Source organism: Erithacus rubecula (assembly GCF_903797595.1).
Source record: "Erithacus rubecula genome assembly, chromosome: 6".
NCBI lineage: Eukaryota > Metazoa > Chordata > Aves > Passeriformes > Muscicapidae > Erithacus > Erithacus rubecula.
The window spans coordinates 59601114-59618863 of record NC_136688.1 but is presented as its reverse complement, the minus strand read 5'-3'; the positions used below and the strand labels follow the sequence as shown (position 1 = coordinate 59618863).

Sequence of the window (17750 nt, the reverse complement as noted above, 5' to 3'; positions counted from 1 at the left end):
GGGGGGTGGTGGGTGGGGTGGGGTGGGGTGGGAGGGGAGGGGTGGGGATGGGGTGGGGGGGGGGTGGGGTGGGGCGGGGATGGGGTGGGGATGGGTGGGATGGGGTGGAGATGGGGTGGGGTGGGGATGGGGCGGGTGGGGTGGGGTGGGGTGGAGATGGGGTGGGGATGGGATGGAGATGGGGTGGGGATGGGATGGTGAAGGGATGGGGAAGGGATGGGGCGGGGGTGGGGTGGGGATGGGGCGGGGGTGGGGTGGGGATGGGGCTGGGTCTGCCATAGAGAAAATATTAACCCAGGGTCTGGGTCTGGACCTGTCATAGGAGATGGGATTAACCAAGGTTATGGTTCTGGGTCTGTCATAGGAGATGGGATTAACCAAGGTTATGGTTCTGGGTCTGTCATAGGGATGGGATTAACCAAGGTTATGGTTCTGGGTCTGTCATAGGGATGGGATTAACCAATATGGTTCTGAACCTGTCATAGAGACAGAATTAACCAAGGTTATGGTTCTGGACCTGCCATAGAGAAAAGATTAACCCAGCGTCTCTTGGTCTGGGCCTGACATAGGATGGGATTAACCCAGGGTCTGGGTCTGGGCCTGTCGTAGAGAAAAGATTAACCAAGGTTCTTGGTCTGGACCTGTCATAGGAGACAGGATTAACCAAGGTTATGGTTCTGGACCTGTCATAGAGAAAAGATTAACCCAGGGTCTTGGTCTGGGCCTGCCATAGGGACAGGATTAACCCAGGGTCTTGGTCTGGGTCTGCCATGGGGACGGGATCAACCAAGGTTATGGTTCTGGACCTGCCATAGAGACAGGATTAACCTAGGGTCTGGGTCTGGACCTGTCATAGGAGACAGGATTAAGCAAGGTTCTTGGTCTGGGCCTGCCATAGGATATGGGATTAACCAAGGTTCTTATGTAGGACCTGTCACAGAGACAGGATTAACCCAGATTCTGGTTTAGGACCGGTCCTGGAGACAGAATTTGTCTAGGTTCTTGTTCTGGACCTGTCATAGGAGAGAGGATTAACTCAAATTCTAGTTTAGAACACACCCTAGAGACAGGATTAACCCAGGTTCTTGCTCTGGACCTGTCATAGGAGACAGGATTAACCCAAGTTCTGGTTTAGAACCTGTTCTAAAGACAGGACTAACCCAAATTTTTGTTCAGGACCTGTCCTAGAGACAGGATTAACCCACGCTCTGGTTTAGGACTGATCCTAAAGACAGGACTAACCAAGGTTCTTGTTCAGGACCCATCCTAAAGACAGGATTAACTCAGGTTCTGGTTTAGGACCAGTCCTAGAGACAAGACTAACCCAGGTTCTTGTTTAGGACCAGTCCTAGAGACAGGACTAGCCCAGGTGTTACGAAGTCTTTACAGGCTGATTTTCCCATCATTTTCTCCCCTTGCTCATAAATCCTTGGAATGTTTGAGCATCCAAAACTCATCTCTGGGTTGGAATAACATTCCCTCCTTTGTTTTCCTTGCTGCTTCCATTGACTGCTCCAAACCCAGGGAATTATTCTCCAAACCAAGGAAATGATTTCAGGGATGATTTGGACCCTCCTGATCCAACATCTTGATCCTAAATCCCCAAGGGAAACCACAGGAATTTTGGGATAGGAATACCCCAGAAGCTCCGTGTTTGAGGTATTAAAAAGTCTTTAATGGCTGATTTTTCCATCTTTTTTTTTCCACTAGCTTATAAATCCTTGGAATGTTTCAATAACCAAAACTCATCTCTGCTTTGGAATAACGTTCCCTCCTTAGTTTTCCTTGCTGCTTCCATTGACTGCTCCAAACCCAGGGAATGATTCCAGGGATGATTTGGATCCTCCTGATCCTAAATCCCCAAGGGAAAGCACAGGAATTTTGGGATAGGAGCACCCCAGAAGCTCCGTGTTTGAGGTGTTACAAAGCCTTTAATAGCTGATTTTCCCATCATTTTCTCCCCTTGCTCATAAATCCTTGGAATATTTGAGCATCCAAAACTCATCCAGGGAATGATTTCACCTCCCTCAGTTTAACAATTTTAACAGGAATTTGTATTCAGGCCCTTCTCTCTTCTCCCCCTGCTTTATTTACTTATCAAGCTCCTTTACCCTTATAAACAGCCCTTAAATGAAACTTTCCCCTGCCTTTAAGGTCACAGAAGTCTTTAAACCCCACAATTCCCATTTATCCAGGGGCTGATGATCCCCAGTGACAGGAAGAGAAAATTAACTCGGGCTGCTCATTCCCAAATCCCACTTTTGCAGGTAATAACTTTAATGGGAAAGGAAAGGCTGATAAAAGCCCCAACCAGAGTTAAGAGCTCGTTGTTTTTATAGGATTGTGACTTCCCAGATGCACAGAAGAAAAACTGGAGCTGTTTGTGACTTCTCTGCTTTGAACTCATTTGCATCAGCTCTTCCCCAAGGCTTTGGCAATTTGATTTAATTTACTTTTTTTTCCCCTCCTTATTCCTTTCATAATTCCACTATTAGTTTTGGAAAAATCTCCAGCAAAGCTGCCAAGGGAGCACGGTTCATTCTCTTCCACAATTATCTTTGGGAAGCAAACGAGGCTGGAGTTAAATCAGGCTCTCTATTAATGTTTAATGAAGTTTTTTAGCCTAAGTACATTCATGTTTTAAGGATTAGGAAAAGGAAAAAAAGGAAAGTTCTGGAGCTATGCAGAGAAATGACAGCGAGATGTTTGTTTGGTTTGAACCACACCACTGCTCCTCGTGGTGAGGATCAAATCCTGGTTTTTATTGTGGGATTTGTCAAGGAGAAAATTCCAGGAATTTATTTCCACTGCCTGGCCCCGAGCAGAAGCTTCACTGCTTTGGCCTCTCCAATTTGCATTTTAAGCTAAACAAATAATGAGTTTTTTCTCTCCCAGCTTCAACAAAGGGAATAATAAATAAATAATAATAAAAAGTGGTGCCTTTGCTCACTTTCTACTGGGTTTGTGGCCACTGTTGGATTCACACCACAGGAGTGTCAATCCTTGAAAAGTTCTGGTTTTTTAGGTGGATGTGGAAGTGCCTGAATGGAGCCTGGAGCCCAGGACAAGGAGAAGCCCAGACAAGATGGGATTTGGGAGCTTTGGGAAGCTCCAGTTCCAGGGATTGGGATCCCTGTGAAACAACAACAGCAAATTCCCAGCCAAAGCTTGGAATAGGGATATTACACCTTGGATGATGGATTTATTCCAGTGCAATGAAACCATCATGGGCCAGAAATACTAAAAAAAAAGCCATTTGCACGTCTGGGAGTAAACTAAAGAAGGTGTGCAAATCCACCCTGGAATTGTGCATTCCAAACCCTGCCTTGCACAGATGCATGGGACAATGAGGAAATTCCCTTTTTTATGGAATCCAGGAATGTTTTGGGATGGAAGAGACATTAAATCTCATCCAGTGCCATGGCAGGGACACCTCTCACTTTCCCAGGCTGCTCCAGCCCCAATGTCAAACTTCCAGGGATCCAGGGGCAGCCACAGCAAATCTGGGAATCCCAGCCCAGCCAGGAATTCCCAATTCCCAATATCCCACCCATCCCTGCCCTCTGGCAGTGTCCCATTCCCTGGGTCCTGTCCCTCCATCCCTTGTCAGAACTCAAAAAATTCTCATAATGGCCCCTTCATTTTTTTTCCATCTTATCACTAGCAATGTCCTAATTTTAAGTTAGAGAGATTTCTATGGTATTTTTCAGTGTAAAATTATTATAAATTTTATTTTCTTTTGCATTCTGTGTCCGTGCCTGCTCTGCAGAAGGATTCACAATGGAAAATCCCAGTTCCCCCTGCCAGGAATTTGCAAACTTGGATTTTGTGCTTCAGGTTGTCTCCCCTGACTGCAGAATTTGCTGTGATTTTCCAGACTGGTGCCTCTCTCCTGGTTTGGCTCCTTGACAGGGCATTAAATTCTCTGGAAATCCTGATCCAGCCTCACCCAGCAACTCCCAGGTTCCTGAGCTTCAACATTTGTGCTCGAGCACGTGCAACATTTGCAAGTGATAAATATTCCAGTGATGAAAAAGAAATGGATGAAAAAAACCCCAAAACTTTGGGGCAAAGCTGCACCATTCATTTCCCTCCATATCTGCAAATCATGATTTGCTTGATTTGTCCAGCTGGGGCCAGAAGGGCACAGGTGAATAATGAGGAGCTTCCTTAAAAAGCTGTGAAATGGGAATAATCCTTGGGCTTTTAAAGGTGTCTGCTCTGCTGAGTCTTTTATGGGCTCTGCTGCTGCTGTTCCTTGGATTTTATGGAACTAAAATTGCCCTGGCTGGAATATAAATAAATGAACAGCAGTGAACAACATTGTAATCCTGCACAGCTCACAAGGGGAGCCATGGATGAGCCCTGGGCTGTTCCTCCTTCTCCATGGGCAGGTCCTGGATCCCAGATTTGTCTCTCCCATCTCCAGGATTAAGGAATGTCTCTGGAGGAGCAGGGACCCACTTGTGACTGGGGGGGAAAAACACCTCTGCACTAACTTTAGAGCATTTTCCAGCTAAAAAAACCCAAAAAACACATGGAGCCAGGTTAGGAATGCTGGGGGTGCTCACCTGGAGAAGGGAAGGATCCAGGGAAATCCTTCCAGAGCCTAAAGGGATCCAGGAGAGCTGGAGAGGGACTGGGGACAAGGGATGGAGGGACAGGACACGGAATGGGACACTGCCAGAGGGCAGGGATGGGTGGGATATTGGGAATTGGGAATTCCTGGCTGGGCTGGGATTGCCAGAGCAGCTGTGGCTGCCCCTGGATCCCAAGGCCAGGCTGGACACTGGGGTTGGAGCAGCTGGGACAGTGGGAGGTGTCCCACCATGGGGTGGCACTGGATGGTCTCTAAATTCCCCCCTAACCCAACCCATCTGGAATTCCATGTTCCCCAGCCACCCCCACAGCCAGGGCAGAGCTGGATTTGCTTTTCCCAGCACTTGGGCTCCAAGGGTTTTATGGAGCCATGAACGACCCTGAACTCCTCAACAGCCCCAGATCCACCCCAAACCTCTGTCCCCCTGTTCCCAGGGATTTCCAGTGGAAGTTCCTGCAGAAGTTGGGAAGGAATTCACTCTGGAAAACCCCAGGAAGCTCCTTGGAAATTCAGGGATGGAGGAAAGATTTCCATACCCACATCTTGCTCTCCCTGGGACAGATCTGCACATCCCAAAGGGTTTCCTACATGGAGATCACCATCCAGGATGAATCCTGCAGGATTTTTTCATCTCAGAGTGTTTTTTTTTTTTTTTCCTCCAGACCAATCCAAACCCATCCTCCCTTCCCTGCTTATTCCCATTCCTTCCAGACTTCCTTGGGGAATGAGGGAATCCGAGCTCCTCCCTTGGGGGAAGCTCAATATTCCATGGGGCTGCTTGGCCATGGATTCTGGTGTTATTAGCTTAGAATCAGACTTGCTGTCTCACTCCATTAATTTTATTATCCAATTATTTTTCCCTGCTTTTCCAAAATTTGCCCTTCCAGTTTTTCACAGAAAGTTTCTCCTCAAACTCGACGAAAAATGTCTTTTGATTCTCCTTCTTAGGCTAATTCTTCATAATATTGCAGGAATATTTTCCAAAATCTTTGGAGGAAAAATCCTGTCACATGTTGCAAAATTGTGACCTTTCAAAAATCTATTTTTAAAGATCATTTTATGTCTCTCTTCTACATTTTTAAAGGTAGGTTAAGCTAAAAACTGAAAAAAAACCCCAATCCAAAGTCACCTAAAATTAAAATAAATAGGAATAGCAGGAAATATTTATTAAAACATCTTTGCTTAATTATAATTAAATCCTATATTCTAATCTAAGAGATAATCAAATAAACATTCAGGGATTTTGTGTAAAAATGAGGATTTTACAAAGAAAATCCCTCTCATTCACAACTAGGTTTAAAAAATATTTCTTAAAACTAATCTGAAAAATAAGGAAAATATTTCAATCTTTTGATTTAAATCTAATCAATAATATTAAATATCTCACTGTAATATTAAACTGCTTCAATGCAGAAACCCAAGGATTTTACTCTGAAGAAGAATTTTCTCTGTGGTTAAAAAAATGACCCCTAAAAGGTTAAGGATCCCTTTAACTCTGGAGCACTCCTGGATTTCAAGAACATCCCATATTCCCTTAGGATTTGCTCCTTGATGGATCCAGAAATATTCTTAAAGGTTAATTGGAAATATAATAAAATATTAATTGATGCCTGGGAATGTTTCCTTCAGACTTCCCAGAGGTCACAGAATTCCCAGAGCAGCTGTGGGTGGATCCCAGGAATGTCCAAGGGTTGGACACTGGTCTTGGAGCAGCTGGGACAGTGGGAGGTGTCCCTGCCCATCCAGGGGGCTCTGGGTGGGATTTGAACTTCTTTCCAACCCAATCCACTCTGGGATTCCATGTGGGATTGGAACCAACTCTCCTCCCATAGAGGAGACATCCTGGCTTATTCCTGGAGCAACTCCCACCAATTCCTTTGGAGTATTTAGCAGGAAATAATTCATTTTTAATCATTCCTGCAACAAACATTCCATCATTTGTGGGGCTGAATGTAAACAGGGCAGGGAAGAGGATGGAGCCTGGTTTGGGATTACAGGGGATAATCCCAAAGGGATATCAGGGATCATCCCATCCCATCCCATCCCATCCCATCCCATCCCATCCCATCCCATCCCATCCCATCCCATCCCATCCCATCCCATCCCATCCCATCCCATGGACACCTCCCATTGTCCCAGCTGCTCCAACCCCACTGTCCAACCTGGCCTTGGGATCCAGGGGCAGCCACAGCTGCTCTGGCAATCCCAGCCCAGCCAGGAATTCCCAATTCCCAATATCCCACCCATCCCTGCTCTCTTTGCCATTCCCAGAAAATTGGATTTCACCTGTGAGGATCTGGGAAACAATGGATCAAGTCCATGTCCCTCCACTGCTGCCCCTGTGTCACACAAGGCAGGGACATCCCACCCTGGTCCTGGGGTTTCAATGGAGAAGATCCCAGAATCCCAGACTGGTTTGGGTTGGGATGGGGTTAAACCCCCCCCAGTGTCCCCCTGCCATGGCAGGGACATTCCCACTGTCCCAGTGTCCAGCCTGGCCTTGGGCACTGCCAGGGATCCAGGGGCAGCCACAGCAAATCTGGGAATTCCATCCCAGCTCCTCCCCAAACTCACAGGATCCTCCAAGGACACTCAAATACCCAGGAAGGGAGGATAGAAAATGAAGAAAGGTGAGAAAAGCACAGGGGAAATTCGAGATAAGGCTCTTATCAGCAGCAGGGCAGGGCTGGGTCTCACCTGCACAACCCCAGCAAGGGTGATTTTAAACACTCTCCTCATTCCTGAAACCTCTCCCTGAGCTCCCTGCTGGGAGTTTTTTACTTTTCCAGAGTAACACAAGGGAGCTGCAGCCCTTGGATTCCACAGGGAATCCCAGAATAGTTTAGAAAAACCCTCAAAGGACATCGAGCCCAACCACTGCCAGCACTGCCAGGGCCACCCCATGTCCCCAAGTGCCACCTCCACAGGGCTTTAAATCCCTCCAGGGATGGGGACTGCAGCACTTCCCATGGCTGGACAACCCTTTCCATGGAGAAATTCCCCCAAATATCCAACCTGAATTTTCTCCATGGAGAAATTCCTCCAAATATCCAACCTGAACTTTCTCCATGGAGAAATTCCCCCAAATATAGAACCTGAATTTTCCCCATGGAGAAATTCCCCCAAATATCCAACCTGAACTTTCTCTATGGAGAAATTCCTTCAAATATCCAACCTGAACTTTCTCTATGGAGAAATTCCTTCAAATATCCAACCTGAACTTTCCCCATGGAGAAATTCCCCCAAATATCCAACCTGAACTTTCTCCATGGAGAAATTCCTTCAAATATCCAACCTGAACTTTGTCCATGGAGAAATTCCCCCAAATATAGAACCTGAATTTTCTCTATGGAGAAATTCCCCCAAATATCCAACCTGAACTTTCTCCATGGAGAAATTCCCCCAAATATCCAACCTGAACTTTCTCTATGGAGAAATTCCCCCAAATATCCAACCTGAACTTTCTCCATGGAGAAATTCCCCCAAATATCCAACCTGAACTTTCTCCATGGAGAATTTCCCCCAGATATCCAAATCACAGCCTCAAGTGGGAATAAACCAGGGATAAACATAGAAAAACCAGGCAGGGAGAGGAGCAGAATCCACCTGGAAACACCTGGGGGAGATTTCAGCACGATGGCTTGAAATAAAAAACATTTTTTTACTCGGACAGGGGAGGCAAAGAGATGTTGTGAGGAGAGCAGAAAACACAGAAATGTGCACATAAAACAAATGTATGGATTCAAACTGCACCAAAATCCCATTTTTACTGCTCTCCTGGACAGTGTTTGCAACAAATTTTATTTGCCTTGAAGCAGAGATCAGTTCTCACCTCTGTATTTTATTTCTTCCGTGGACAAGGTCACTTTAGAACCAAATGGGGTTTGCTTTAGTTGGATCAGAGCAGAGAATTACCAATAAAACCCCCAAATTTCTTTCTTTCTCTGTCCTTGGGAGATTTGGGACCTGTTTTATGTGCAGAAGTCGTGGCTTTAAGTTAAATTATGCATTTACCTTTGGGCCAGATGAGGCTTTCATCTCCTTTAGAGCCTGAGACTTAGAACAAACCTCAGGAATTCATTGAACTGCCCCTATTTTTAAGCAGCCAAGGTCAGGGCTTGAACATTTGGGGTCAGGGGTTGACACCCTGGAGATGGCTCAGCCTGGGATCTGTGGAAAATGAGAAGGACTCAGCTCAGAGCTGGAGGGCAAATTGTCCTCAGGTTCCAAAATTTAAAAAGCTTTGGGCAGGTTTGAAGAAAATTAAAAAGAAAACTAGGGCCAGAATAGAACAGCTCAGAGCAGCAGGACAGGGGCAAAAAACTGGAGGAAATTCTGAGCCCAGAATTTCTCCCTGATCTTTCCTGAGAAGGAAAAACAGGACAAGGTGTCTCCTCTGAAAAGTTGTGCAGAGCCAGAAATTCCCCCTGAGCCTCTTTTTCTCCAGCCTGAGCCCCTGCCCAGCTCCCTCAGGAATCCTCATCAGATTTATTCTCAATAATTCACACAATTCCAGAATGGTTTGGGTTAGAGGGAAGGAATTTAAAGCCCATCCAGTGCCACCCCTGCCATGGGCAGGGACACCTCCCACTGTCCCATGGTGCTCCAAACTCCATCCAAGCTGGCCTGGAACACTTCCAGGGATGAATCAGTCACAGCTTCTCTATTAAGGCAGCTTTGAAATGCTTTGTGTGGGATAGAAACCTCCAAAATTCAATTAAATTCTCTATTTCTTGCAGAAAGGAAAATGAGCTCTCCTGCTCTCCACCCCTTCACATGCCCAGTGTGGACACACAGCAGCTCTAACCAAGCTGGAAAAATGGGAATCAAGTTATTCCTGACCCAGCCCGAGTGCCCTTGGCTCTTTTGGCTTTTTTGGCTTTTTTTTTTTGCACCTTTGTTTGCACTCAAGGATTCAAACAAAGCCCCAAGAGGGGCTGGGAGTGACCAGGGCAAACCCCAGGGCAGGGCACAAAGGGAGCTGCCTCAAAAAGATGAAATTGGCCTAAAGTGCCCCAAAGTTCAGCCCTGTGTGTGTGGCCACAGGGAAAGAAGGAATTACAGCTCCTAAAATAAAAGCACCCTGTGATATTCCACATTTCAGATGTGGCCCAATGCCCAGGATTGAAGATGTGCTCTGAAATGGAGTAAATCTGATGTAAAAATCCCAGAGAATCAGCACACGTGGATTTTCCTGGTCCTGGATGCTGGGAGCAATTTAATCCCATTTGGAAGATTCCAAGAATCAGGCTCATCATCTTGGAGCCTGGATTTGCATTTAGGTTTTTCTGCAGTTAAATTAAACCCTCACAGCTAAATAAATAATTGCATAAATGAGGGGTATCACCTCTGTTTATGGGGCAGATGGATCTGTCTTCTGTGTCCAGCAATTTCATGCTGAAGGGAATCAACTCCAACATTTCCTTGTTTTCCTCCTCCCACAGGAGTCTATAAAATTCTATATTATTGCTTCTAAATCTGCTTTTTTCCCCCCAATGTTTTACACAGAATTGCCTTTTTGTTTCCAGTAAATACAGATATTGCTCCTCTCCTTCTTCCAGCTGTTTCCTCTCCTGTTGGAGTTCATCTTCCTGCTCAGCCAATTTTATCAAGCCCTGTTTTATCTCCCAAATTGAATTTTCAAGGTTATTGAAGGAATATGTTTTTTTTCTCTTCATTTCCTCCCCAAACTCCATCAGGGCTCACCTTGGATCTGTCTGGGAGCTCTGCATAGTCAATGGGATTGCCATGAAAAATATCCTGGGACATCCTGAATTCCTGTTTTCCTTGTTTTCTCCCCATTCTTAATCCTCTTGGAGCAACCTGGGATAGTGGGAGGTGTCCCTGCCCTGGCAGGGCTGCAATCCCAAACCATTCTGGGATTCTGAGATTCTGGGATACTGGGATTCTGGAATTCTGAGTTTCTGGGATTCTGAGATTCTGAGATTCTGGGATTCTGGGATTCTGGGATTCTGAGATTCTGGGATGCTGGAATTCTGAGATTCTGGGATTCTGAGATTCTGGGATGCTGGAATTCTGGGATTCTGGGATTCTGAGATTCTGGGATGCTGGAATTCTGAGATTCTGGGATTCTGGGATTCTGGGATTCTGAGATTCTAAGATTCTGAGATTCTGGGGTTCTGGAATTTTGGGATTCTGAGATTCTGGAATTTTGGGATTCTGAGATTCTGTGATTCTGGAATTTTGGGATTCTGAGATTCTGGAATTCTGAGATTCTGTGATTCTCAGATTCTGGGATTCTGGGATTCTGAGATTCTGGGATTCTGGGATTTTTTCCCACATCAGCCAAAGCCCAGGTCCATGGGACAGAGACCGTCTGTGATCCATGATTTATCCTGGAGCAGGGATCCAGGCTGCTCCAGGCCTCCTCCAGCCTGGCCTTGCAGTGGATCCATGAAATTTGGGGAATCCTGAAGGATGACAACAACCCTGCCCATGGAGGAGCTTTAAAGTCCCTTCTGACCCAACCCATCCTGGGATTTTGTAATTTTCCACTTCCAACAGAGACTGGAAGCCTTGGCAGTGCTGGATGTCCTGTGGACTCCATGATCTTTCCAACCTCAGCCATTCCATGGGTTTATATTTCACCTGCAGGTTCCAAGCCATGGAATTCAGCTTGCAAAGGACAACAAAACCCAACAGGATCCTCAGGGAATGGTGACAACGTTCTCAGGGACAGGGTGGGGTTTTTGGGGGGTCTGGGCAGGGCCAGGAGCTGGGCTGGATGATCCTTGGGAGCTCAGGTTATTCCATGATTCCAAAATTATTTCAACAGAGGTTTCAGAGATGTCTCTGTTTCCCCTTTGTAAATCCAACATAATTCCAGAAATTACCAGGCTCCACAAAACTTCTTGGAATGATTTCACGTCGCCCAGACACATCATAATTATCCTGATAAAACAAATTATAGCAGAATGTGAATCTCCAGCCTTTCCACTGCAAGCTGGGACCTTCCTAAGAGGAAAAAATCAGTCCCAAGTCCTGTCAGCCTAACCAGGAATGGGAATTCTTTGTGTCCCTGTGCCTCTCTGCAAGCCACAGGTTGGAAAATGAAGATAAGATCAGTCTGTTCCTTGATAGAGAATAAAATGGGCCAATAATCCATTGGAATGATCAAATAAATCCAAATAAACTGCCCCATCTGGAGGGAAATAGTCATTGAGAGCAGGAGAGAAGTGACTTTATGATAAAAATATCTATTAATGGGCACAGGAACTGCAATGGAGCTTGGAAAATGAGGGATTTGTACCAGTTGTGAGGGATATGGATCAATTGTGAGGGATTTGTATCAATTGTAAGAAATATGGATCAATGGTGAGAAATATAGATCAATTGTAAGTGATATGTATAAATTGTGAGGGATTTGTATCAATTTCAAATGGTCTGAATTTATTACCAAGGGTCTGAAGTACCTGGAAATAACAATTCCTCTAAAAAAAAAAAAAAAATTAGGATGTCCTTATTTTTGTTTGCCAAACCAATAACAAACAGAAGGTGTGAAATCTCCCTTCATTCTCTGGAGAGCTTCTGAACATAAGGAAAGTGTGGGAAATCCTGTGCCAAGGAATTTTCTAGCAGGAATTCCCAGCAGGGAAGATGAGCAAGGTGAACAGTGCCATGGATGGTGGACAATGACTGGAGTGATTCCCAAGGGGATGCTGCTCCATGGGATTGAAAACTGTGAATTGAAAACTATGGAATGACTTTAAAGTTTTAGGTAAAGAAGTGCCCAATTACCTAGGAAAGATAAAGACCAATAAAAACTCTGAAAGATAACAGGGGGGTGAATGTTTCTCCAACATGAGTCATCCTAAGGAAGGATTTTTTATCTTGGGGGAGAAAGTTCCAAGGGGGCCCTAAAGGGGATCTGAAGTATCACAATCCATGTCCCACCAAGGACACAGAGGCAGAACCTTCATCTTATTATTATCTTATCATTAATTCCCACTGAGAAGGGGGAAATTGGGAAATGGGAAAGACAAGGAGGGGCTGGGGAGTGTCCAGGGAAGGGGCTGGAGGATTCCTGAGGGAATCAGCCTGGAGAAAAGGAGGCTCAGGGGGAATTTCTGGCTCTGCACAACTCCCTGCCAGGAGGGGACACTGGGGGGATTTGGGATCTGCTCCCATAAAAACTCCAGGATCAGAGGAAACGGCCTCAGGCTGTTCCAGGGGAGGTTTAGGTTGGATATTTGGGGAATTCCTTCATGGAAAGGTTTGTCAGGCTTTGGGAGTGCTCAGGGAGGTTTGCAGGGATTTCCAAGCCCTGTGGCACCTGGGGACAGGGGACAGTGGTGGCCTTGGAAGTGCTGGGGGCAGTTGGATTTGGTGATCCCAAGGGGATTTTCCAACCTCAGTGATTCCACTCAAGACTCCTCTTGCCTTCAGTGATTTCACTCCTGATGAGGCTCCTCAAATCCTGGCTGGAACCCAAAGAAAATCTCCAAAAAAAAATCATAATTCCCACAAATGGGACCATCATTCCCAGCCTTCCCTGCATCCAGGACCTCCAATACCAAATCCAACCTCTGGCCCTTCTCCCTGGAAAATCTGATTTTGTGGGACACAAGGAGCTGTAATTTCATTCCTGCTGGAAAGAATCTTCCTGCTCCCAGGAACTCCACAGGCAAAATGATTTGCAAACCTCCCTCTCACCAGCAGTGGACAGGTCTGAATTATAACACTGGAATTGGGAATAAAATCCAAAGGATTTGGGAGGGAGCACAGGGAAAGCAGCAGCAGCTTGTCTTTAAATCTGTGCATTGCCTTCCAAACTCTGTTTTATGAGGCAATTACAGGCACAAAGTTGAATATTGGAAAGTGAGACAGCAGGAGAGGGATTTATGGAGCTAAAAAATCAGCTGGGACAAATTCCAGCAGCAGCCATGGACAGCATTATTTGTGTCCTGTGTCAATCCAAATAATCTTAATTTTTAATGCTGCACTTTGCAAGCAGAGTTCTGTTGAAATCCATATTTTGTGTAATTATGGGAATTAATCTCCAAAGTATTACAGGACAAGAAAGGAATTATATTTACTCAGCATCTTCTGCTGTTAAAAATGAACTACATGGACAAGTTAATTATTCCAATTTACCTTTCCCTGGCTGGTGTTGAGTTGTCCTTGGGTTTTGTGACTCCTTTATATTCCAACCACAACATTCCCTCTCACCCTGCTGTTCTCCTGCTTCCCATGATAACCCTGGGGATGGACATCCCAGAATTCCACAAGGTTCAGAGAATAATCTCATGGATTTTCCTCAACCCTTTTGGGCTGGAATTCCCATTTTCCCTTCAATTCCAACCTTTTAACCTGTTATTAATTGGGAATAGAAGAAGCAGCTGTGGCTGCTCCATCCCTGGAAGGGTTCAAGGTTGGATGGGGTTTGGAGCAACCAAAGCTCTGATCCTTCCTATTTTAAATATGGAATGTTTCAATATTTAAATATTCCCACTCATTTTTTCTTCTTACAGAACCATTTTTTCTTTGCAAGACTCTTTGCTCCTGCCCTCAGACAATGCAGGATTATCCTCTCCATAACCAATTCCCAAAAAAGCCCCAATATAAATAATTCCATTTTCCCTCACCAATAACAACTCTGTTTATTCAGGTTCTGGAGTGCTCTGTTTTTTTGGGTTTTTTTAAATTTCTGATAGAAAGGCCCATACATGATAATAATTTTAATATAAAATATTAAAAAAATTCAAATTATCTGGTTCTCATTTAAATTTTCCACAGTGCCATGGTTTGCATATTCATCATCTCTGGGTCACCAAACTCACTCTGCCCTTGACCTTGCTAAATGTCAAAAAGCTCCTGGGATTTTCCTTTCCTGACCCAGCCATCCTTGATTTCCATATTTTTTTTTTTCCCTGCCTTGCTCCAGGTGGATAAATCACATCCAAAGCCATCAGTGCCTCTGGGTTATTCTGAAAAATCAGCCTCAATCTTAGAGCAGAGATTTTGGTGGTTTACAGTTTTCTGGGAAGTTTTTGGATTAGGAATTAAGGAGCAGGGAACGATCCAGAGGTTAAAAAAACACAAAATGGGAATTAAACATCTGGAGTGCCTAAACCTCTCTGTATTTTTATATAAAATACATATAAAAATATGTAATATTATATTATTGTATTATAATATTATAATATTTAAATATTATATATAATATTTAAATATATATATATATAAATACAATAATAAATATCACAGGAAGGTCAAAACTTTAAGCTCAGCTTAGCATCAACTTCTGTCCCATCCTGGAAAAATCCTTTGGACAGGAATGTGGAAATTCCTCAGATAAAACCACTGGGAAAAAAAACCACTTTGGAAATCAAATCCAAATTTTAAAAGCAATGGGAGCACCATTATTTTGGTATTTTCAAGTTGTTAAGGTCATTTCTTCATTGGAAGAGAAGAGAAAAAATGGCTCAGAATTAAAAAAAAAAAAAAATTGACCCAGTTCTAAACTTGTTTTTAGGCTGTCCTTTCTCCCACCACAAACAGCCCAAATTAAACCCAACTTTTATCTCTAGAGAAAAAAAAAATCATTCAGAAAGTGATAAAGGAACCAGCTTGGGAATGGATTGGGTTATGTAATATTTGTCCTGAATATTAATCAGCTTTTCCCACTCAAATCTTCAATCATAAGGCAGAAAAAAAGAATGTAAATAATATTAATATTAAATGCAAATTCTGCTTTCCTTCATCATTCCAGCCTGCCTAAGCACAGATTTATAACAGATTTGTTTAAAAATCCAGATATTTGCTCCATTTGATTTCTCAGATTCCTTGGTTATCCCTTTCTAATGAGTTTTCATAATTAAAATTTTATAATCTGGAAGATTCCACTCTTTGGGAGTTTTACCAGACTCTTGATCCCCACTCACAAGACAATTCCACAAAGTTGGTAAATTCTCACAGGCATTGGCCACCCTACCTGTTCAAACAGTTTCTCCTATGACTTTCCTAAAATTCAGTTGACTTTCCTAAAATTCCAGGAGTTTTCAGCTCATTAATCCCATTTGGGATGGGGAACTCTTCCTTCTCTTGCAACAGCTTTTATTTCATTATTAATACAATATTTGCATATAAATATTTCATCAGGCAGATGTTTCTAGAGTAGACCTGAGCTGCCAAATTGCCTTTCCAAGGCAGAAAAATCCTTTTTCCCATTCCCAGCTGCAAAATCAAGGAAAATCAAGGAAAAGACTCAGGGCTGGATTCTCCTGATGGAAAATGGGAATAACTCATTTATGCTGCTCCACCTGAGATCTCTACTCAGCCTCATCTTTCTCCTTAATTAACTCTGTTCCATTCCCAATCTAATTCCTGCAGGATCAGCCCTTTTTCCAGAGTTATTTGGGATTTTTTGCCAAGGAAGATCAACACAAATAAAGCCAACAGAATGGGAAATTCTGGAGTACCCCAATGTGGCCATCAAAGCTCTTCCAGCCAGGCTTCCATTAAATATCTTGGATATTTCAAGAGGATTTCCAAGGGTTTGGAGATGGGTGAGTTTGGGAAGGGGTTTAAATAGGATTTTATGGAGTGCAGAAGGAAAAGGGAGCAGGGAAAACGATCCCTGATCACCTGAGGAGGGACAGGGTGGAAACGTTGCCTTAGGTGGCACCTGGTGGCACTTCCATGTCCCCACCCTCCCCTGCAGCTGGAAAAGTGGAGCTGGTAAATTATCCCTGCATTGGGCTCTGTCTGCCACCAGCAGGGTTTGATTTATTCCTTGAAAATGGATTTATCCACAATGATAAAATGGAATTCCAGAGTGGTTTGGGTGTGAAGGGATCTCAAAGATCATCCAGTGCCACTCCTGGATGGGCAGGGACACTTTCCACTGTCCCCAAACCCATCCAGCCTGGCCTTGGGCAGCCAGGAATTCCTTCCCAATTTCCATCTAATCCATGGGGGGAAAGCAAACACAGAGGAAAACTCATCTTGGAGAACCTGGGATAGTGGGAATTATCCCTGCAATGGGATGGGTTTGAAATTCCCATCCAACCCAAAGCATTCTGTGACCCCAGGATTTTCATTTTTCTAAAGAAGTTTTAGGATTTAAGGTAAACAAACAAAAAAAATCTTAAACCACAGCTCAAGGACAAACTGTGGCCAAGACCAAAAATCCACAATTTTCCTGGAGAACTCCCAGACTGAGATCCTGAAATCACTGAGATGGGATAAAGGGATGGCAGCAGGAAGAAAGGTGAGGAAAACAAAAAAAAACCCTCATTAATTAAGGGGGTCAAATTAAAAAAAAATCCTTTATATTTGGATTTACTTTAAATTTTTTTTAGCTTGACCCAACAGATGTGACCTGGAGCAGGAATTCCATGGAGGGATTTGCCCTGTGGAACACTGGAGCAGCTTCCCAGGGAATGGGCACATTCCCAAGGCTGGGAATCCACAGAGTGGGATTGTTGGGGTGTCTGTCCAGGGGTTGGATTTGTGATCCTTGTGGGTCCCTTCCCACTCAGGATATTCCATAATCCCTTGGAATTAGATTAATTAACCATTTTTAGTGAGAAAAAGTGTCACAAGAGAACCTTCCAAAGAATGGGAATATCCTCACTCAGCACATCCACAGTCAAATCCATGAGTTATTCTCTAAATAAAATGTTCCATTAAATATCTTTCCCTGTTCATCCCTGCTGGAAACATTGAGGATAAATATTCCCAAATTCTGAAAAGAACTGGTTTTTATGACAATTGGTTAAATGCCACCCTCGGTACAGAAACTCTGCTCAAGTCGTTGAGAACAAAAACTTTCCTCCCACAGGAAAAATAATCAAAGCTTTCCATAATTTTTCTCCATTCATCTCCAATTTGTCACTTGTCAGGATGTGAATAAAGGGAGCAGAATTCTAAACATGGAGAGATGAAAGGAAAAGCTCCTGGAAATACCTGTTGAACTCCTACTTCTTGGAAGTATTTTCAGGTTGAGTCTCTTCTCTCAGAATTAATAAAATTCTGCATCTCAAGCAGAACAAAAATACATCAAAAAAGAGAGGGTTTGGCAACAGGAAAAGGAGGGAAAATAAAAATGACCAAAGCAATGCATCCCCAGAATGTGGGAGTGAGCAGAGACATCCCATGGGATCCACCAGGAACTGCCTCAGGTCCT

The 17750-nt window shown here is 44.1% G+C and overlaps 1 protein-coding gene and 1 long non-coding RNA gene across 3 annotated transcripts in view; one reads left to right on the top strand and one right to left on the bottom strand.

The window, feature by feature from the left end:
* LOC306803042 overlaps window positions 1–4047 on the top strand; it is a 4286-nt gene extending 239 nt beyond the window's left edge. Inside the window, exons 2-3 of the long non-coding RNA XR_013774542.1 lie at window positions 2196–2267; window positions 3770–4047. This is a non-coding gene — a long non-coding RNA (uncharacterized lncRNA). The remainder of the gene's footprint in view (window positions 1–2195; window positions 2268–3769) is intronic.
* MDGA2 (MAM domain containing glycosylphosphatidylinositol anchor 2) overlaps window positions 1–17750 on the bottom strand; it is a 196376-nt gene that overhangs the window by 44414 nt on the left and 134212 nt on the right. The gene's annotated exons all lie outside the window — the stretch shown is intronic.